The 24447-nt window shown below is 31.7% G+C and overlaps 1 protein-coding gene across 1 annotated transcript in view; it reads right to left on the bottom strand.

Moving 5' to 3' along the window:
• LOC123691158 (slit homolog 1 protein) overlaps nucleotides 1-24447 on the bottom strand; it is a 69801-nt gene that overhangs the window by 20339 nt on the left and 25015 nt on the right. The window contains exon 2 of the mRNA XM_045635420.1: nucleotides 13553-13596. The gene's annotated coding sequence lies outside the window, so the exon portion shown is untranslated. The remainder of the gene's footprint in view (nucleotides 1-13552; nucleotides 13597-24447) is intronic.

The following is a 24447-nucleotide window of genomic DNA, read 5'->3' on the forward strand; positions in this document are numbered from 1 at the left end:
TGTTGATTTAATTCACTACATATAGTACAATTGTTGTCTATTATATAATAATTATATTAGGTATAATTATTTATTCCTTTGTTAGTGATTGGCCATACACGTAAAAATCCCTAATTATGTCTCAATTAAAAGAAACAAGACGTTATTTTCGAGCATCCGACAGAAATAATTTTACCTGTTCCTAATAAAAAAAAAAAAAAAAATAAAATAAAAATTCTTTATTGACATAATTACACAGGTCTAAATAATGAATCCTTTGGCTCCCGAACTAGTTTTAAACTGTGTCTCAGGAGCCAGAGGCTTCTCCCAATATTGATCATAATATTATGTCTATAAACTAAACTAAACTAAAAGCTCTAAAATAACAAAATTAATGAAGAGGTAAGTTAAATTATTACGTAAGCGCATTTGTGTATCTAGATGAATGTGAGTGATTGTGTGTGTGTGTGTGTGTGTGTGTGTGTGTGTGTGTGTGTGTGGGTGTGTGTGTGTGTGTGGGTGTTTGTGTGTGAGTGTGTGTGCATGTGTGTATGTGTGGGTGTAGTTGTGCATATATTATGTTGCAATTTATAAACATTTTTTGTTGATGTGATTTATTATATCTATATATATATTTTTTATCCATATTATGTTGTTAAGAATTATAAAAGATCCCTTAAAATGATTTCAGTATCGTCGTAGTCAAACTTCTCAAGCCAAGTAAGTATTAAGTTTTTTATTCCATTATTGTTTACTTTTTTTAATTTTAGTTCTTTATTTATAATATTGTACAGGCGCGGCGCAACTACATTGTAGTGCTTTTGTGCGAATCGTGATTTCGTTTTTGGAAACGGGCAACGATCCACACGTATACAATAAAGTACTGTAAACAAAAATAATGTATTCTATTCCTATTGATCACTTCCTTATACTTACGACTATCTATTTATACATGCAACGAGAGGGAAGCGAAATATTTGCTACGGTTCCAAAATCCCTCAAGTCCCTCGGGCTCGGAGCCCCAAAAATACTAAATTACATCCTGCTCTATCTATGTACAATATTATAATATCTACACTACGCAGACTTATATGCATATTATTTACCAAAAACAGGTTTTTGTAATACATAAAAAATTGTATTAAATCACCAACATTGCTATATACGAATACGAAAGAGGTAATAACGATTGATGATGGAATTTGAGTTAATTTACATTTACATTTGGGACTCTTATTATTATTTTTATTCTAGTTCTATTTTTGCAACCTCACCTAGCTTTGGCAGAGCCGAGATCGGGGAATTTAACCGTACTAAATAATTCAATTATATCAATCATTATAACTAACACACATTTTGTTACTAATCCAGCACTAATCGTACAAAAAAGACGCAAATCCGAAATTTCATCACACAATGCCCAAAATATATACTTGAACAAGGCTTAAAAGCCTTAGCGGGTACGAAGCTGCAAAGTTGTATTGGATAATTTTAGAGGCGGAGGAAGAGTATCGATCGAGGTGGTACGTGATACGGCTGGCTCACGTCACGCCACGGGTCACGTGATTATCCCTAGAGTTAACCAAATATACAACCGTGGAGACGCTCTGGCTTGGGCCATATGCTTCGTGAATTATTGTATGAACATTGGGAATATGCGGGGTTCACTTTGCTATTTGTAGGCTTCTGTAACGTTCACGGTCACGGTGTTAGTAATACTGGCGGAAATTAAATTTGTAGTAATATGTATTCACAATAATTACGATAGGTCACTATTCAAAACGTATATTTTAAGAAAAAAATGTAATTAATTAAATTAAAATAATAAGCCGTAGATAAAAATACAAATTTAAAAAATAGGGGTAGCTATTTATGCTCATGTTGAGATGAAAATATGACGTCTCAAAATGTACTATTATTTTATATCCACATTACTCATACCTATATGTCAAGATGTTCGAGTTCGCAACCACAGTTGTGGAATATTTTTGCGTGATTTTACTTTCCGAGAAGCATGTTTTCCATAGATATAAAACAAACATTTATGAATTTTCAGTATGAGACATTTGTTTGCAAATGTATGCACTGCAACTGGATGGCATCGCGTTCGAATTTAAAATACACTCTTATGAAAATGTTTACACGGAAAATTAAGTTCGCACATTTTACAACACAACTTTGGTTGTATTTAACTGCTACGTTTAATACAACCAAAGTTGAAAAAAAAAAACAAAGTTGAACCTTCGTTATTAAACGTAGTTACAGCGTGTTTTATCCATGCAAGTTGTATCTTACTTAATATTTGTATGTGGTACCTATTTTATCTGTGGTCATATCCTTACACAGTTTTCATTTGTCAATGTCGCAAATAAATCCAAAAAGGTCTTGTTTGTCTTCCCATCTTACACGCAGTAATGTAGAGACTGTTTGACGCTACTTTTTTGTACGTAGATATTCTTGGAGATTGGGAAATTATATTGTCTTTATAGGCGAGTTAAGTTTATTATATTTATTGCCAGCTATAGAACAGGTGGGCGTGTCAGGTGTACCGTAGCGAGTGGTACCAATAATTGCCAAACACATCCTGTAGGATTTGTAAGCAGTGTAAAGTTTATATAACATAATATTATGGGGAGAACTATTTTACGTGTCAGTACAGACTTTCATTTTTATTTATAACCCTTTGAATATTATTTGCTACAAAGGATAATGAGCTTAATCAGTCTTTGTGATCGCTATGCGTAATCGAGCTTCACTTTGCTTCGGCGCTTTCAAAGTAAAAATCCTTTATTTTTATGTTTTACAGAGTGAAAAATATTTAAGTGTTAGGCATCATCCCTTTACAGGACGTCGCAGTGTGGGACGGCCTTCAACGAGGTGGACAGACGACCTGATCAAGGTGGCGGGGAGCCGCTGGATTCAGGCCGCTGGTGATCGGTCGTTTTGGAAATCTTTGGGGGAGGCCTATGTCCTGCAGTGGACGTCTTGAAAGGCTGGAATGATGATGATGATGATGATCATCACTTCGAACAAAAACATATCTTTATAAAAGATACGACTCATAATTATATAAATGACGCCCCCTTTATTTATTTTTGTACTAATATTTAAAAAAAAATCATTATTGAAACATACAATTAAATTCTTTTTATGATTTTATATGCTAATGAACTAGACATTATAATCTCCTATATTTAGCATACCAAAGCAGTTCTTACCACATCACCTATAGTATCTTAATTAATAATGTATCTTGGAGTAATACAACGCAACAGAAACAAGCCATAGTTAATTAATAATTTAAGTTTAACCGCAAATGTTTCCTACGTACTTGCCAAAGAAGCCATTGCAACAAAAGCAAGTTCTCTAGAGCGAATGGAGTTTCCAATTTATCTCATATTGCATTGTGTTGCGTCACTTGTGCTTTTGATGCGGTTTTTTTTAATAGATAGAGTGATTCAAGAGGGAGGTTTTAGTATATAATTTATTAGGTTTTAGACAAAGCGGGCGAAGACGCGGGCGGTTAGCTAGTTAAAAATAAAATTTAATAATAGTGTCCTTCTGTAAAGTTGGAGTGATCTCAACAGCGAAGATAACGCTAAAAGCCAACGTTTCTCTTGAACGTCGGAAATCTAAAGTTATATGTGAAGTGTCGCCTGGAAACCAGTCTAATGGCTCATTCTATCCTTTAGATGTGACGCTGAAAAAGTTCCACAAAAAGGGTTGTTAAATGTTCATTTGTGAGAGAATATGGCATTGAAGAATTGTTTTCTTAAACTTAATAGGTACATCAATCAATGTACAAGTAATATAGTCTTGAACAAATATTTTATAACATAATATACGCATACGTATGTTGAAATATAAACGACATTTATATCCTCTTCGATTCTAACCAATTCCGCATGTTATTTATATTACAAATCAAACTTTCTTGACTTTCGTTATTTCGTCGAAACAATTTTTGCGAAGCTATCCCCCGAAAGTGAGAAACTCTTTCAATATCGAAAAGATAGACCGGTTTATTTGATCATTTAAGCACATATACGAAACTCCTAAAGGTTTTATTAGACGAAGTTACGACGTTTACGACCTTACTCTCATTTTGGCGCCTCTTATGATAATAATCTATGACATTGATACAGTATCTCATTTTCTGTCTAAGCTCGGATTTTATCAGACTATCTTGTTTTTGGAATGAAAACGCTATTGTGGCGATATTTTATCCATCCTTCTTCTTAACTGATCTATGAATGTGGTAACTATTTTAACTCCACTTATGGTTCCTTCATAAACTCGAAAGAAGAGTGTCTCTTGCTTATTCATTGAATTGTATGAATTCGAAATAGATTATATATTTTGTATTAGACATGGTTTTATTTTATATTAGAGTACAACTCAAAAAATTGTGATTGAAATATTAGTGGCAACAAAATATATAAAGTGTACAATACGACTTTCTTTAAGATATACATATTATTATAGTAGTAAAGGTAGGTATTTTAATTTTTTAGGCAAACATATATTTTCAATACCTTTGTGATTGAGAACGAGTATGTTAGAAAAATAAATATTGTACATTGGTTACAATTCCATACAGTTAAATGCAATACTGTCAAAGGGCCCGGGAGTATATTAAATCAAACATTATTTATTGCGTCCTATCAATTGCTTCCCACAATAATAATTAACGCATTTATTTTAATTCAGTGCTAAAATTTCTACCAACATTTTCAATTAACAGTTTTCGTTTTGCTATATGAAATAGGACTAACATATAAAGAAAGGAATCAGGCAAAATACTTAAAAGAAGTAGAAGAAGCTATTTCGTATTAATCATAAAAAAGAAAGATGTAGAAACTTATACATTTTAATTAGATTTCACATAAACAGCTTTTCGTTACAAACAACCGAATCCCTTTTTGCATCTTTTATTTCCATATCATATTAAAAAAACTTATACATTTTCTCTCACATTTCAAATTAGGAATCTAATAGAACAAACACATTAAAATAATCCACTCGGTAAACTTATAATGAAATTCGCTGTACACGTAGCGAAAAGTAAAACAAAGTCTTGCAATCCCAACCGACAAAGCTTTTATTTACATCGTAAAAATACGGTTTAATGAAATAACGCCGAAAACCCGGCTCCAGTACAACTAGACAAAAACTTACATTTTATCTTCATTCCCTGGGGACCGAGAGGACAGTGTTATTAATTTTGATGTTGCTGAAGTTTTAATTAGAGCCACGTTATTTTCACTCAAGAGTGTTAAATATTCACTCCGCGTACTTTACGTTTCACTTCCTATATAAAAATAAAAAGTGCTTCACGTTGACTTCTCGGGATTGCTCTTATCATTAACTTTCCAATAAAAACTCGCTTGGGCGTATTTAATAAAAATGTTGCTTTTTTTGGGGCGAAACTTTACTTTTGGTTTATTATTTTATTGGTGTTTTAAGGTTATTACAACTTTTCCGAAGTGAGTCATGTTGTTTCTGACTGTAAGTGTTTTTATTTCGACTGAAAAAGTTATTGATATTTTTATTACAAAATGTAGAAAAATATTACATTACAATGAAAATAATTCCTTGAAACATATTGTATTTGCGCCAACATTAGATGACGAGTGACGACATTCTCGTACGAAAGAAAAAATTCCGTAGATACTTAATCCTCGTGTCGAGTTAATGAATTGGATATTGCGAGATCTTCTTCCTGTTACTGTCAGACTGTATATTTTATGAGCTTTTGTGTTTACCGCAACAACCGTTACAAATTGATTAAATTAAATTATAATAAATTTTGTTCAGATTATTTTTTCAAGAAGTACCCCTTACTGTATTCACAAAAAGGTAAATAATAATAGGAGAAACAATCACAATACGTTTTTTATCCGTACTAATACTGTAAATGTGATATATTATATCCTCAACATTCTTTTTAAACAAATAAATTTAACTAATTATAAATATGATTACGTTGATACTCATAAAACTGCAAATATATCCATAAAATGATGTTACTAAACTATGGTTCAGTGGATTTAATTCACTTAGCCTCTGGATACTGCATCACATCACATTCGTGGTTTTATTTAAAAATGATTGAAATTCCCTCCTCATTGACGGGATTTTCAAACAATTTTACTGTTTACAAAGTCAATTATGCAGCCTTCGTCCAAATAGCATTAACGCTAATTACGACCCATCAACTGCTGACATTGAATATTTAATATGGGCAAAACGGGACGTTTCATTTTGAAAATATGATGTTTATTAAAAAGCCTGACAAAGGGTCACCTTAGTTATTACGCTTTGGAGTTTAAAAATTATTTGTCTCTGAACAATTTCTTTACAAGTTCTAGATATTATTTGTCAGGTCCAACAATTTAAGGACCGATATATCAATGTCCAAGTAAAACCTTTTAGAAAGAACTTTCAAACAAAAAACTTTTAGATAAATCCTTGGATAAACGATAAAGTCCAAGTTACATTTTCTGTTTTCATTTTGGTTATGTTTATAGATAAAATAAAAACAGTTTACTTTGATAATCGACCAGCCGCGTAGAAGAAAATGGCAACTATATAAATTTAGCCATGCCCCAATGAAAAAGTACACCATCAAACCAGTAGGTATACCTACAGTACAGCGGTATCAATTATATAGTAGGTGTATTTTAGTCTCACCCCTTTTCAATCTTTTACCCTACTTGAGCTTGCTTAAATATTTGAAACTTCCAGGCCACGCTTATTTTTCTAATTTCTTATAAACTTTCATTCGTACAATTTCTTGTGTTCAGTAGGTAAATCATTGCGAAAAGCCTGATAATAATGTTTGTAATCTAGTAACATTACTTTTTTTTTTAATTTCCAGTCTGTACAGAGTATCCATAAATTTTATGAACGCGAAAGTGTGTATGAATTTTTGTCATTCTTTCTCGCAAATCCATCTGTTCAGGGATAGAAATTGATTTCAACATAAATATTAATCTGGGTATAATGCGAGTAACGCCGTGTGCCCCAGCTTATATCTAAATAAACAGTAATAAATCAGAAGTAAAGGTATTAAAGACCAATGTTATAATTAACATAAGCAATCAACGTCAACAGCAGAGAGCCAACATCAATACCGCATGAACGCTTCCCGACCAAGCAGCTCTGAAATTTCACTAGTTTCGCTTTGCTATTCCGTTTAGCCAACTAACACTGAAGTTAACAAACCACGTGGTTTCCTTTGCAGATAAACTAGGAGCTTCTGAATGGCTCTCGATACCACATGGACATCGGGCCAGTCTGGAAGCACTTGAAATGTTTGTATTGTTCACCTGAAGGATGCACAAATAAGCTCGGAATAATCCAGTTTGTGAAGTGAACAATATAATCGTAGATATAAAGATTTATTGATTACGTACGATGTATTATTGTGTTGTAAAGTTTACGAATCGTTTGTACTGCTACTAGTGATGTGTTTCATTGGTAAGTTATCTTGAGGGCAGTTACAGAAGAATATTTAAAAGCTTTTAATATAGTCCAAATATGTCCATTGTCCAATGTCCATACTATACTGAAGATATAATTTAACCTAAGTCCTATTTAAATGTCTTTGGATTAGTTTGTATTTATTTTAGGTTTGCTAGTTTTCCATTGAATAAATACACTTTTATCGTAATCCAACGTATGTAAAATGAAACGCTTAAAAATTAAAGTATTTTTGAACAATAAGTCGACAACATAACTCATTCAAGGTACCTCATTCAAAACAAAGTCAGTGTGAAGCTTATTGTCGCCACTCTTGACAGATTATGGCAAAACATAAAGCCTGAAACGACAGTCTACAGTACCCGTAATAAAGCCCAGTGATAAAAATTATATGACCGAGAAAAGATACAAAGTGTGATTAAAAGAAAGCCGTGTGTGCCGTTTTAATTATATATTCCTAATTCGCTGTTCTACACTGTTCTGTGGTAAAGGAATCATACAAAAGTGTATGTCTACTGCTTTGTTTAATGTAATAAATTATTTAAATATCACTACATAGTATAAAAAATTAACTGCGTTAAAAACAACCGACTTCAAAAACGGAAAAGTAAAAAATAAAAAAGATTTGATATTATTAATTGCTACATATTATTTAGATGTGCTATTTATTAAATAGGTTTGATGTCGGTGCACGGGCTTAATACTAAGTGCTTAGTGTTTGGCACCGACTTCAAACCTATTTAATAAATAGCACATCTAAATAATATGTAGCAATTAATAATATCAAATCTTTTTTATTTTTTACTTTTCCGTTTTTGAAGTCGGTTGTTTTTAACGCAGTTAATTTTATTTAATACTTTTTAGTGTAATTTTCAACACGAATCAAACGAGCCCAAACTCGATAAAGTTGAGTCAATATATTACTGAGTTCCTATGGCCACCTTCCGATTCCATCATCAAATCAGCTCTATGTCATGATAATGTTTCATCGCTATCCAATTTACACACTTATACAAAATTTCAGCTCAATCGGTTACCGGGAAGTGAATCAAAGTTACTTGCTACATTCCAATTAAGTCATCGAGTACAGACAAAAATGCTCATAAAATAAAAACTACTGGGCCTAGCCGAATAAAATTTTTATGGGACCAATTCGACACCATCCTGCATCGAACAAAAAAAGAATCACGTAAATCGGTTCAGAAACCTCGGAGTAATCGGTGTACATACATAAAAAAAAAAAAAAAAAAAAATATACCGGCCGAATTGATAACCTCCTCCTTTTTTTTGAAGTCGGTTAAAAAAGCTCTCTGCCCCTATGTCCCTTTGTATGCTTAAATCTTTAAAACTACGCAACGGTTTTTGATGGGGTTTGTTTTTAATAGATAGAGTGATTCAAGAGGGAGGTTTTAGTATATAATTTATTAGGTTTTAGACAAAGCGGGCGAAGCCGCGGGCAGTAAGCTAGTAATTTATAAACTGAGTTTTTCTTAAATCATCATTTTCTCTCACACTTTTAGTTATATGTACGTTTTGTAATGTAATAATTAATTAAAGTACTTGTATCGTTTATTTTCATTTCATGCTCATATTATCATTAATACATAACAAATACAATCCGAAAATGTCCATACAAAAGTTGTAAAAAATATCTCACATTCAGTTAGTACAGTTATTAGTTAAGCATTTCAAATATCGGAAATTTGTATTTGAAATATCGGAAAATATTTTCCGATTCGAGTTGGTCTGTCAAATTGTCACAATCCCTAACTCCGAGACAGCTTAAACAACTTTTAGTACCGTATTTTACAACATTCGCTCGAAAATAACTTTTTACAAGTTTCTGTATATAATTAGGTTGGCTTTTTCGTTGTGCCGTATAAAATTAGTTCTGAAAGTATTTTTAATTCTGTGACTTAGTTTCCAGTTTATTAGGTAACTTTTAGGTGTTTTCTTTAAGTGTTAAATGTTATAAAATATTACCTAATTAAGGTGTTCATTAATCATTATGATCCTAAATATCGCGGGGATTCAGTTTCGAAACCGAGTTGAGTTAAAACATGTGATTAGCATTTTTCTGTTAAAATAGCACTTATTAGCAAGTTAGTGGTGTTAGAACACCAATGAAACTCAAAATTATATAAACCCACGCCTGAATGCCTGAACGCGTTATCGCACCTTCCGTTGAATGGATATATAGAGAGTCATGAAATAGAAGTACATATATATTGGCTTCTTACTTTCTATTTGCGACAGACAGGAAACTCGCACATTGGTTTGTGTACTACAAAACTGAAAATTATATTAACAAAATTATGTATTTTTTTATTCGATATACCTTTTTATGCAAATCAAAACAAACAACATCACTGATCACCTATCATAAAATTAAAACTCGCGTAATGAACTTTATTCTATGTTGAATTTGACAGAGCAAACAGAAGGTCTATTGACTGTATTTTGATGTTCATAACAAATATTTGAATTGCAAATTAACTAGAAAAACATGTGAAACAATGTTAACAAACTGCAGGTGTAGAGATGTTTTTACAATACAATAAGTATTGTAAAGTCTACTTATATTTTTCGTTACATTCCTATCTATACGAGTATTATAAATCTGAAGAGTTTGTTTATTTGAACGCGCTAATCTCAGGAACTACTGGTCCGATTTGAAAAGTTCTTCCGGTGTTAGATAGCCCATTAATCGAGGAAGGCTAGGCTATATATTATCTTCATGCTAAAACAAACAGGAGCGGAGCCACGCTGGTAAAACCGCGGGGCGCAGCTAGTAACATATATACGGACTTAAAATAGACTCACAATTATTGTAGTTTTAAGTATCTAAGTTCCTACTACTTATTTTACAGCTAAACTTTTATATTCAAACTTTTAACGAACTTTGGAAGAAACTATTTTTCCTTTTTTAAGTTTACCTGTCTGTACTTGAGCATTATGCATATCAAATTACAGGTAATTGCGACGAACGAATTCGTATAAATTTAACTAACTACTTTAAGTTCAAACTTTTATTTATTAATTAACACAATAAGTATTACTTACATTCTCAGATACTTCTTTATCAAATAATTAGCACGTTTACCTCATACTTAGTTACTCGTTACAAACTTGTATACTAGAACGTGCTATGGTTGAAACACAAACCTAACCAACGTAATTACTCTAAGTCCTAAAGCCGATATTGTGTGGGAATTTAATCCTTCCACACGTTCGCCAGACTATACATTAATTATATTTAATAAAGATTAAAATGAATTTAAATTATTAGAATATGAAATCAAAACAAATGTTAAAGTTCATATCCATACTAATATTATAAATGCGAAAGTAACTCTGTCTGTCTGTCTGTTACTCAATCACGCCTAAACTACTGAACCAATTTGCATGAAATTTGGTATGGAGATATTTTGATACCCGAGAAAGGACATAGGCTACCTTTTATTGCGAAATATGTACCACGGGCGAAGCCGGGGCGGACCACTAGTTTTAGATAAAAATTACGTAGATGAGAATTTAAATCATTTTTATTTATATTAGAAACAATTAAACATGAAATTTAACATTTCTTTATTTCACTTAACATTTAACTCCATTTAGTGAATTAATAGTAGGACACAGAACTACGGTTCATTAAGTCAATCTGTTGCTCAGCCGCAAAGGGAATCTATCAGTGGAACTGTATGTGAATAAACTACATGTATTTTTCTTCTCTCTTGAGTTTAAAGAAAACCTAAAAAATAACACTACTTTTTATAAAAGCAATAATAAATGAAAAGGTTGTCTGGAAGAAATCGCTCTAAGCGATAAGACCGCCCATTGTACTTAGTGTATTTAAGAGTTTGTATTTCTTTTTTTGTTATATTTAAGTGCAATAAAGTATTTATAAATAAATAAAATAAATTTACAAAATTAAGAGATTAAAATTAATTAATTAATTCAATATACCCAAAAACCATGAAAATATTAATCTAAATACGAACAGCTTCCGAACAAAATAGCATTAAAGTCACACAGCGCCAATTTCAATTAGCGCTGCGTCAAAATCAGTCAGCTTTATTAAAAGCTAAGTGCTTGCAAAATAGGCGGCATATAAGCTCCTAATAGCATCGTGAAGCGCTTTGTACGAACAATATAAGCATTGTGGGCGGTCGGTGCTCGTTCTATCCAGTTTACAATGGACAACAGTTTCACGCTTCACTAGGCAGTGTTGACGTTACTTACAAATACGTTGCGCCTGTAAATCAGTATCGTGTTTTAAGTATTTTTTTACAGTATATTTTAAGGCACAGCATAAACTGTTTCGTAAAATTCAAATCCTTATATTATACTAAAGCTTCATGATTTTATTATTTCTATACAATCATGCAAAACATAGGCTACCTTTCTTAATTTCTAAAAAAGTACAATTAAAGAGAGGAGTCTCTGCGTGCTTGATCACGAATATCCCTCACGTATAAAATCGAGTTTATAAGACATAGTAAGACTCACAATGTAGTTAATTATTAAATTCTATATTGACATATGAGAGCTTATTGGGAATTTAATTGTGTTGTTTTATACTAATAGAACATAAACAGTGCTCGATCTATTAAATCAATTTAGTCTCTGTATACTCGAACATACGTTTAAAAATTACATTACAAAAAGTACGTGACCTGACCGGGGAAATATTCGCAACGCTTTTACATCATAAAAGCTGGAACATTTCCAGCAAAGTGCTTACGCTCGATATCGGAAAACTAATAAAATTCCAATAAATAATATGACGTCGCCATAAAAGCAACAGGTGACAAGCTCACATTTTCAAGCATCGCTTTACAGAAGAAGGTTCTCGCCAAGGCGAGGTGTTCTCGACATAAAAGTCTATTCAAATGAAGGTACTTCATACACGCTGTATTTCGTGTAGGGCCGCTTGATTAAGACGTACCTATATTGCTTGACGCCCCAGTTACCCTGAACTGTGGCTTCATACTCAGCGCTCATTTACAATTCGCGATTTTAACCAACAAATCGCTTCCATTTCAATCAAGTTTAAACTACTTCTGATTTACGAGTGATTATCAGAAAAATACATTGTGTAAAATGAAAAAATGCTAATTTACTATGTGGTTAAATCATTTTCAGTATGTATACAATATAAGCAATAAATTATTCAGAAATATCGATTTTGCGATCAGAATAAATTAAAACTTGACTATTAACTATAATCTGTGGTAAAGTTACCGCTTTGAATTGCTAGTTAAGTGAATATCTAACTATAACCCATAATTATAGAAAATTTTGTAGTCGCTTGCTTCAAAGAAAACGGTTAACAAAGAAAGACATAGCAGTTAGAACCAGATATAACTATTATTAAAACGTTAACGATATCAAATTTCAGAGCACAGTATAAATATTGTGTTAACAAAACTACTATTTATATAACTGCTAACCAATTAACGTTATAACAATCGTAGAGCAAGACAAGGTCCAACCTCAGCCTCCAACGAAACTTTGGCCAGAACTTTTTACTGAACACTATGCAAGTTATCCAACTTTCCTAATTACAACTGCAAAGTATGATATTTTGGGGTCACTCTTTTACGTGTCCGCAAATGTTACGTGACCTGCGTTAATTAGTTATATGAATTAGTTAGTTGAGGCACAATGGCACTGAGGAAATTTAAGGCTTTTCACACCGGTACACTAGCAGCTTTCAGTCCCTTGTTAGTTGTTACATTACTGAATCCAGCATTTATTAGACATTAAACTTTATGCTTGGATTAAATTTTTATGAATTTTTACACGTACTCTCCATATTATTCACAACATTGATGAAGCTTTTCTTGAATATTTTCAGTTAGTTGAGGCACAATGGCACTGAGGAAATTTAAGGCTTTTCACACCGGTACACTAGCAGCTTTCAGTCCCTTGTTAGTTGTTACATTACTGAATCCAGCATTTATTAGACATTAAACTTTATGCTTGGATTAAATTTTTATGAATTTTTACACGTACTCTCCATATTATTCACAACATTGATGAAGCTTTTCTTGAATATTTTCTTCGATAAAATACAAATGCTTACCTATGAAAAACGTATGTCCTTCTTCAAAGCTCCCTCAATTTAATCTGTAACAAAAAATACATTTTAAAATTAAAATAACATCACCATTATAGAAAGTTTACTTAGGGCCGATTACACGAACATTTTAAAATGTCACCTGTAAACTGTCAAATACGAACAATTAGAATACATTTTTAAAATGGTAGTTTAATATGTTATTCGATGAATAAGTTTTAACAAAGGATTGAAAAATCAGCCCTTAGTGTATAAGTATCTTATCTCCGAACAATGAGGCGCGGTCCATAGAGTACCTACCCCACTACGCATTTTTGCAATGAAAGCAAAATTTCAGCTTCATTGGTCGGAATGAAGCTCGTTAGCAATGTTGCGTGATCGGAATCGGTAATCATGTGACGTGTGTTATTTGTTACGTGTACCGCAGGGATACTGATTATTACGCTTTAAATTATGTTATAGTTCATAGCTGTTATGCAACCCCAACATTATCGCAATTAAACATTTGGTTTATTTAAAATAGACGAGTAAAGTGCATGTGAAACGAATATTATAATTCGTTCAAATAGTACATAGCAAATATTAGCATTTGAACTCGTTACTAGTACGTAATTTATTCGAAAGAAAAATCAGTCAGTCGGGTAGAAAAGAAAAATATAGTCATACAATTTATTAATTACTTAGCGAATAAACTACTGTTAGCGTAGCTTAATTAATGTTAAGACTTCATCTATACTCTTTTAATTAAATTAAAGTATATCCAACACCATTAATATTATGAATACGGAATTTACCAGCAATAACATATTCGACACGATTTCATTTTAAAACATACGAGACAGACCACAGACACTGCAAGTGACAATGGACACTCTCTTAGAATAAGTTATTTAGAAATTTAGGTTAACATAAAATTACTTATTAGTCTTGTAGGCTAGATTGTAATTTGTATAAGGTGCTATTTTAATTAGCAACCTTATTTAATAAAAAAAAAAAAAACATACGAGAGTACTTTTTACCGCGAAAAAAACGTGAAGGAGGTAAAATAGGGGATAGAAAAAATACTGAATGGTTGTCGCACGATAACGTCAAATGCACGCGATCGGAGCCGCGACAAAAAGCTATAAATAAACTTATATAATGTACTCGTAGACGATACGTAAGGTTTTTTTTCAATTGATATACTAATTCCTGGAAGCGGTAAGCTTACCCGTAAGTGATGACAGTCGATTACTTTCGTTGTATTTCATAAATACTGCTAAATTTATGTCGCGACCAAAAGAAAAAATATATCATTTTTATATAAGTATTTGCAAATTATGCCTTGATAGCTTGGCCGTAGAAAATCACAAAAAACGCGTAGCTTCAGCGCTACGCTAGAAGCTACGCACGTTACAAAACACATGAGTTTATAATTTTGTTCAATATCATAGAGATAACTATCTAGAAACATCTAGGTCAAAAAGTAAAGTTGTGATTCCTAGTTAAAAATAAATACTTTTTTTTTACTAGGACTTGCTCGTTAGTCTGTCAATAATTATGGATCGAGATTTAACTTTGAAAGTTAAAAATATTTCTTTAGATGTTCGCATTTTTCTAGTTTGAATCATCATGGATTTAGCTTGTTGCTGTATATTTTTGTTAAATTTCATTCCTGGAGAGTCACGTAAATGCTTAATTTACCAATTTAATAATCTTAAAAATAAGTTACTGTCTAATATTTAAATGTGAATTTTTACCCGTTTTATCCGTTTTTTACCCGTTGTAATATAAAGAGCTATATAATTTTAATATACTAATTCCACTGAGCGATCAAATCGATACCCATTGTATTAATGTGTGATTGATTCAGGACCAAAATAAACTTGTATTATAAATTGCCTCCCATTCCGTCCCACCCCTGGACAACTATTTTCGTGCGAGCGTCATCGGAACCTTTAACGGCAGTACTTTATTTTTACGAGATAATAAAAGTATGTAATGGTTCGTATTGAATCCACGTTTCCAGTAATTTTCCAATTTGGTAACATGACACGCGATTACTGTGGTCATTTTAAATGGAATGCTCAATAAATGCTTTGAACTATCAAATAACTACTGATTACCTTTTTTGTGATCACGATATGAAATTTTAAAACGAACAATTCATTTGAAATGTTCATTTTTATTTAGATATATAACCAAAAGCCAAATTAATGAATTTTATTCTTAAAATGGTCTATATTAAAAAGCAATTCGAACGAGACAACTTAACAATGCTTAATAACTCAGCCCCCGGAATCACAGACTCAATAGAAAATCTATTGTGTCGTGGACCGATCGGGCCGCTGCTGGGGGCTCAATGGGTTAAAGAAAAACTGATTCGATTTAGCGGTACCTCACAATACACTCAAAACATTTAAAAATTCACACTATAAACTTTCAAAGAAACGAAGACGTACTAACATTGCCAGAGCTATTACACGAGAAAGATAGCATCATAATGCGAAATACCCTAGAATGCAGTATACCACTTTACAGGTCCAATAAAACTCAGCTGCCTTGCAAAACTTTAAAACTCCTCCGTGCTCTTGCGAGTCAGCGTTGTATTTCTATCAATTTTTCATGTTTCGGAACTAATAGTAAAGTGTATTGAATTGAATGTGAAACATGAATTAAACACCGGGATAAAAAAGTAACCATGGTGTGTTTCCAGTTACAATGAGTCCTTTTTTTTATTCCCTATTACTCACGAACTTTATTTCCACCCTTCTTCATGACATATATTAAACCATAAAATACTTAAAAATATGTAATACTTTACAAACAAACTACAAAATACTATTGCGTTTCAATGAAAGTATTAATTTAAATCGCAACTCTATATACATTATGTTTACCTCACTCAACTTACATATTATAAACGAATCATATTTACACACAAAATAACTGATAAAGTTTAAGAATACTTTTACTCGTTATGTGCTAAAAATAACTCCCTATATTCGAGATTCTCCTATATATTCTCCAACCTCTCCACAGCCTCGGTATTGGAAAGAATAATATTTCGATATTTTAACAACCGTTTCCATTCCGCATTGCTTTTTCTCGTTTAAGTTCATTGAATTATAATTGTGTATATAGTACGTATGAGATACTTATTTTAAGATGTTTGGGCTTACTGCCTACATTTTTGATTTAGGGAACTTTTAAAATCTGAGACTTAGTTTGAGGTTGAGTTAAGGCCTAACGAAAAATATGATTCAATTATTTAAAAAAAATGTGTTCGTGTATTAGTGTGTACACACGTAAGAAGTGAAACTTCTTTCTGACCTTATTTTTCAAAAAATAATTTACTATATATACAACTTTACATAAATACGTCGAATCACGAGTGGTAGGGATAAGAAAAAGATGGCGCGTAACGGAAAAATGTCACGCGTAACGAAAAAATGTTACACTAAATTTTTATCCAACCCCGATAATGAAGTTTCACTTCAAAAAATTTTACCCTCGAATATATAAGTTCTAATTGCCAATATGGTATTCTGAATTTGTATTTTGAATTCACATTAATCCAATTAACTACGATATCTAAACTAAAATTTATCGTACACCGTTTGAACTCCAATTAGACAAATTTCAACCTTTACATAAACATCGAGCTTATTCCAAATTTTGGGAAGTTAATTTGACTATAATTTTAAATTGTATTACATTTATCAAATACCTACATATTTATTATGAGACCATGTTAAAAATAGAAACACATATTATGCTGAATAAATTTTAAAAAATGTGTGTGTGTACTAGTGTTCACACGTAAGAAGTGAAACTTCTTTATGACCTTGTTTAAAAAAAAATACTATAATATGCAACTTTACAGAAATACGTCGAATCACGCGTGGTAGGGATATGAAAAAGATGGCGCGTAACGGAAAAATGTCACGCATAACGAAAAAATGTTACACTAAATTTTTTTCAAACCCCGATAAATAAGTATAACTTCAATAAAGTACCTAGTAGTTGAATCATACATCGTTTGTCGCATGGAGATATACATGTAGGTGTTTTTTTTTTTTTTTCAACCTAAGACCACTCATTACTTTTCCCAAATTGGAGTAAGCTTAGTAACAATTAATAAATAACGCAGCCTTATAACAAGTTCTTAAGAAGTTGAATTACATTTGTACGATCAACGTTGTGCGTTTTATAAATTCTTTCATAAACAACATAGAACATAGAACCAACAGATGATCCCCTTGGAAGTAGAATCGTTCAAGCGATTGTTCCCGCAGATAGCAAGTTGTTCACTCGAAATGATCAAGTTAGCTCGGCTGGGAACTGACGCCGCGATAAACTAACAGGAGATAACGATACCGCTTTCCAAGTAATAACCATTATATTTTGCTTTACAGCTGTTATGAATATCTATGGACGGTTTAATTTAGTTATTTAGTATCTAACTCTATCTTTTAAATAAGTAACTCTATCTTTGCACCTAGTAGTACCTAGCGTATATAGAGTTTGTATGTAACAACAAAAACATGTTATATAATAGAATAAAAGAAGCAAATGTATTAACAGAGAAGAATTATTTAATTTGAAAAATGCTCGATCGAAGTTTATTTTTTAAAGACACAAGAAGAGAAAAATCACTTTTTATTTATCAAAGACATTCTCAAAATATCGAAAGCCTATATTGAGTCGATCTAGGAATAAAACAACAATTCTAAGTGATAAGTTTTCTCGACGATCTGAATAATATATATTGAAATTACTTACACACTCATAATGAGCACAACTAATTTTAGCAAAAATTACTATCAGCGGAAACTATGGGTAGTAATTCATGCCACTGTAAATCCGTATTAAGTGGAGCTGACGTTTATTTTCGCCGGCCCTTGGTTTAATTGCTGGGCTTGTTAGTTAGTTATGTAGTATGCTTTCCCACAATACATTTCTTGTTTATACTATAATATTTCAATATCGCTGTATACAATGATCTATATTCACCCTTCTGTGACCATTTTTAAGGTTTAAATTACTATATAAGTGTTTAATATTATTTACCTATTTTTCTTCTCTTATGTTCCGCTCTCAAGTTAAAGTAAGGCTAAATATTCAGTATACCAAACACTATATTATAATAATACTTGGTTTCATTGTTTCATAATGCAATTTCTATACATAGTAAAACAAGTAATAACTGCGTTAAAAACAACCGACTTCAAACTTGCACTTGCAAAATTTACAAATACCTACAGACAAAAATGCTCATAAAATAAAAACTACTGGGCCTATCCGAATAAAATTTTTATGGGACCAATTCGACACCATCCCGCATCTAACAAAAAAAGAATCACGTAAATTGGTTCAGAAACCTCGGAGTAATCGGTGTACATACATTAAAAAAAAAAAAAAAAAAAACATACCGGCCGAATTGATAACCTCCTCCTTTTTTTTGAAGTCGATTAATAAAATAGTTATTTGTAAGTAGCAAAAGGATTGCAGAAACATTTCAAGGTAATGGCTTCAAATAACGACGTAATTTAAAAGAACTGCTGTGTAGCATATCTTTTATATCCTAGAAGGAACTAAAAATATACTATCCTGTGTAAAGTTTCTTTAGCCCTACAAATACGTGCAAGATTGTTTTACTTACATTAAGAGCAAAGAAAGAAAAACATTACGGAAAGTAAACTCGATTACACTAGAATAACACACTCCTTATACTGAGCGTATCTTGTTAAAGTTACTTTATGTTGTCAGAAATGTTCACTTGGAATACAGTTATAGTTGTTGGTATGTATGTAAATCCCTCCAAAATATCAATGACAAAATACATCAGGAAGTCTTCGTTGAAATTCGTTATTTTAACAATAAAAATTCGAAAGCATTCTGTCTGTCTGTCTTTTTGTAAGTCTCTTCCAATGAACACCGCTGAACCGATACGATTCAGCAGTTTTCTTTTACTACGTAAGTGAATCCGCGGGCGGAAAGCTATTATAAAATAAATCAAACTGAATTCATCAATATATTAAGTACCTCGCTTAAACTATGAATTTCATACAAACCCATGCTCTAAATAACCAAAGTTCTGTTGCTTATGAATATGTAACACAAAGTATAAATCTCAAATATGAATTGTGTAACTCAAAGCTGCGAACACTACAGAAACTAACAATGTTTGAAACCACAGAGATATTTAAGCTTACAATTTAAATTAAAACAAAGTAAAACTGGAGGATTGTCACTGTTGTCTGTTGTGACTGCCTAAATTTTAAGGCAAAAAGGCCTTGATTTCCCAAGCGATTCATTTCCTTTTTTATGTCTTTCGAAAGTCTTATATCTGGAAAATTTTAAAATAAAATCTTCAGAATGTTTCATAATATATTGTATAATAATCGCGCTAGTTATTTTAATAGTATTGAAAAATTAAATCAGGCTTAAATCAGGCTATAATAGTAAGCTCTTTGTATTCGACTATTATGAGAATACGTGAATGTAGAGCTCTATTTGTAGAGAAAATCCCGTTATATCAGTAAATTAAATAATCCTCTCGCTACAAGTATGAATAAACACATTTAACAGCTAATTCAGTCCAACAATTCGCCTGAGATAAAATCACAAAATCAAAACTTCAGAGTGATATTGAAAGCTGTGAGCTGATAAAAACCAGTTGTGAACGTAACAATTGTAGAAAATGACATTGTAAATGGGGCGTTGGCGCTGGCAACTAATTCTACTTTATAGTTGAAATGGTTTAACGTTTTCATTAAACTTTAGTCGCGTGCGGGTTAGATATAACTTGCCGCATTTATTTAAGCTTTTGTTTAATTTTAAACGTCATAATTTTTAAGTGGAGCATAAAATAACTATTAAATTTATTACACTGTAATTTTAAAATCACGATGTCTGGATTCGTGAAACGCGTTTACGACGCCGGATCATTTATGTTTAAGCGGTTTTCCCTAATTGTAAGGGTGCATAATTTAAATGGATATTAAGTCATGATCAAGAATTGAAGACATGTTTGACGTTACATGGATATACGAGGTGAAGTCAAATACGTCCAGTCGTCCAACCAGTTATTCCACTTCACTGAATCTAACACTGCATCTCACAGGAGAATCCGAAGGTAAACCAACATTCCTGATTCAAATACGAATGTCGTAAAACATAGGTAACTTCAAACACAATAACCATATCATATATGCATATAATATTTGTATAAAATAACAACTGACGTGTGAACATGAGACTTGCGAGAACGTAAGGACAAAGGTATTTGATATTCCACTCAATATTTTGTCTTGGGAGAGAATATTCAATAGTGACACCCGCACCAGTATGTTAGCGTTCAAACTGTCAACACGTCAATGTATATTGAATTTCAAAGGATTTACTGATATCTACGTGTAATTTTAAGCTATAGCGACGTATTGAATACTACATTGTGTTCGAAAACAAATATAAATTTTAAATGAAAAGCCGCTAGACTATAATTCAATAAAGGCATTATTTCCCACAAAACCTTGACAGTCGTGAGTAGTAATAATGTAACTACAAACACGTCATATTTTATTACTGAAACTGAGAATTTCGCGGAATTTATTTCATGAAATTTTATTTCATCTTTATATTTGCCATTTTTGCTTCACCTTTAAACAATACATTAGTTATTAGGTTATTTTTGTATTACCTATAAATTACAAAAAAACATTCATGAAATTCGAATGTTATTGAAATGTCATGAATTCATTCAAATATTAATTTTAACAAACGATATATATCTTCTACAGGATAAAATGACATTACAGACAGAATTTGATAAAAAGAAAAGGAATTTATCACTCCAACAATATGATTACATCAAACAATCACTAAAAATAACACCACAAAAATAACTTAACAACGCGGCGCGGTTTAATCTGCCTCTACGCAATTTCGAGTAAACATACCTTCTACAGGCTTTATAAGAAATAATCCTCTTTCCCCGAGATCAAATGAAAATAAACGGTCGTCGTGAGTTCCGTAGAATTAGCTTGCCCCGTCTATACGTAATCCCTTCTGGACTATTCAGATTATGCCGTAGTTGGTAACAAGATCCTGCTACCTGATTAACACGATAATCTAGTTGATATATACGTAGTATACAGACAGCCTTATTACCCATAAAGATTGTTAATAGCTTTAATTATGGAAGTACGCCTAAAGAGGCTTTATATCACATAAAATATGCAAACTATTCAGAATCATAAGGTTAATTATGTATTTTAAGTTAGTACACTCGCATTGTTTGGAAAGGACGGCAATAATATACCTTTATTTATATATAGTTTCTATAATTACTTCGTAAGTTTCATTTACCGTTGTTTTATTTGAAAAATAATTAATTTAAATACAACGATGGAATGGATAGGCTATTAAGGAAGTCTGCACTTGATGACAAAACACAGGTAGTCAAAGACACAATCACTGCGCTTGCAAACGTAGAGTTATAATGCAAACTGATATTCTATAGGACTCTGACAAATTGATAATAATTGGATAAGAGAAGCAATGAATATTAAACCAAGACATAATTCCCTTCTTAGTGTTAATACAATGATTTAGGTCGTTATAAAAATAACAATTATTTTTCTCTTCCTCGTTAGTCGAATCCAATAAAACTTCGTAACATAATCAAATGTTATATTATGCTTAGTATGTAGTATTTAGAACATAATTATGTATAACATAAAATAGCTAAAAACTTCTTCAATGATTGCGTCTGATAATATTAAAAAAAAACAGTTTCCTATACTTTAACAAACTAATAAAGTGCGGCAATAGCATGTCTACAAAAGAAATGAACGCAATATTTCTTAGCCACTATGCAGCGAGTGCGAAAACTAATGGTTTAAGTGCCTGCAATAAAGCTCTAACGAGAGAAACCAACCATTGATTTTAAATAAAGCTGCACCGTTTTATCTCAAACCATTATATCTAACAGGAATGTGAAAATAGTCGATCCACGTCGTTGGTTAATATTTCTTTTATTCGCTGATAAAAGTTTGAATTCCCATTTGTTTTAGGAACGTGTATAGTATTCCGGAATAGATCGACAAACGAACCTGAGCGAGAGGTTGCCCCTGAAAACAATAAAATGTCACGTTTTTACTTTGAAATATACTTTCGCGATTGCTTTTGATTGTGGGATAACTCTTTAATACAGCAACGTGTTGTAAAGGTAAGTTTGTACGGGTTGACAGGAAAATGGGTAATGATTGTTTTTTTTTTTTTTCGTTTTTTGATAAATAGAATTTACCCAATTCAGGTAAATAAACCAAATGTTATTTTAACCTTCAACTCCTTTTTATTTTACATTATATTAACGAGATGTCCAACTAATTATGTTATTACCAGAAAATATAAAAAAAATATATAAATCTAAAAATACTATTCCTCTAAATAAAGCTGAATTTCTTGTAACACAACAAGGGGCTGTTAACAGAAAACAAACACAATTACGGCAATAGATTGTCTGTGAAAAACGCCCTGCTCGAGACGTAAAGCCGAAGATTTTATTCCTCTGAAGGTTACCCACTCATTATGCTACGAGCTACGAACTTTTACTCTTCAAGTGTGATATCTAAATAAAAATTTACTCACTCTGCTATTCTATCTCGGTTTTTATTTCACACGAGATATTCTTAGATGGATTTAGTTCATCTCTGGTTCTCGTTAAAGTTACGATGTCTGTACATTTAGAACGCTAGTTTTATGTTCACTAAGATAAAAACACTGAATAAAAAAATCTATTTGCATTGCTAGCAGAATATTATATTCACTGATGTAAGTACGGTGATAAATGTATCTATTTCTTCAATAACAGTTATAAGCAATCATAACGTAATAAATTTTACTTTTTCTATCTATTGAATAAAGTCCAATCAAACGTAAATGGTAAATATAAATAAAATTCTTGATTCGCCGTTAAAGAATTTGAATGTTTACAAAACTCTGCGAACGTTAAGGAAAACATCAATAAGAAAAGGGTCGGAAAAGCTTTTATTAAAGTGTTCCGGACACATTTTAAATTGCCATAAATATTTACTTATTTCGCCTTATTAACCCTCAGACCGATGTGCCGTAACCTGGCTGACAATAGAAGAATGATTGAACCAAGGATTGAACCTACGAATTATTTCTATTTTTTTTTTTTATAAATAATAAAGTAATTTGTCCTTATTTTATTAAGCAAATAATATTATATTCATACACAGTTCGGCTTTTTAAACATTTTAGTAGGTCATATAAAAGAAGTAAATATTATGACGCCCGGAGCTTAAAAATTAAATGCTATTATATTGCTAACATTGAAATTTAATTAAATGGACTACTTATACAAAAATAATTCTTTTGATCTATTGAGAAATAATTCATTCGTTATTATGAATTTTCAACAGCTATTTGCAGAGGCGCCAAATTCCTGAAAAGGCATTCTCTAGATAAATTAAAATTGCTAATGAAAAGAGATTTTTAAATTTTTAAGCAAAATTTTCACAACGAAAACAAAATCTAATATAGATTATAGGTATTATAAAAAATGATACTTATGGAATATATTTGTGTATGTATAATTGGCTTTTGTTATATTCTCCGGCTATAAAGTATTAATTATAATGTTCTTCTTATTTGATTTATTCTTTGCCAATTTTTTTCTATTTGGCACCTACAGCCGTAAAGCAAAATTAATTTGACGGACGGAAAATTACGTTACCTACGGAATATTTCTTATTTCGGTAAACCAAAGTATTGTTGCCACCTTCAATAACAATAACTTCAGAAGATACAAGACAAAAGCGACTTATTATCATTTCTAGCAAGTTACGCGTCTCCCGGGGGGACAATAAACGTCTACGGGAGTTAGGATG

This window comes from Colias croceus, chromosome 4 (genome assembly GCF_905220415.1).
Source record: "Colias croceus chromosome 4, ilColCroc2.1".
NCBI lineage: Eukaryota > Metazoa > Arthropoda > Insecta > Lepidoptera > Pieridae > Colias > Colias croceus.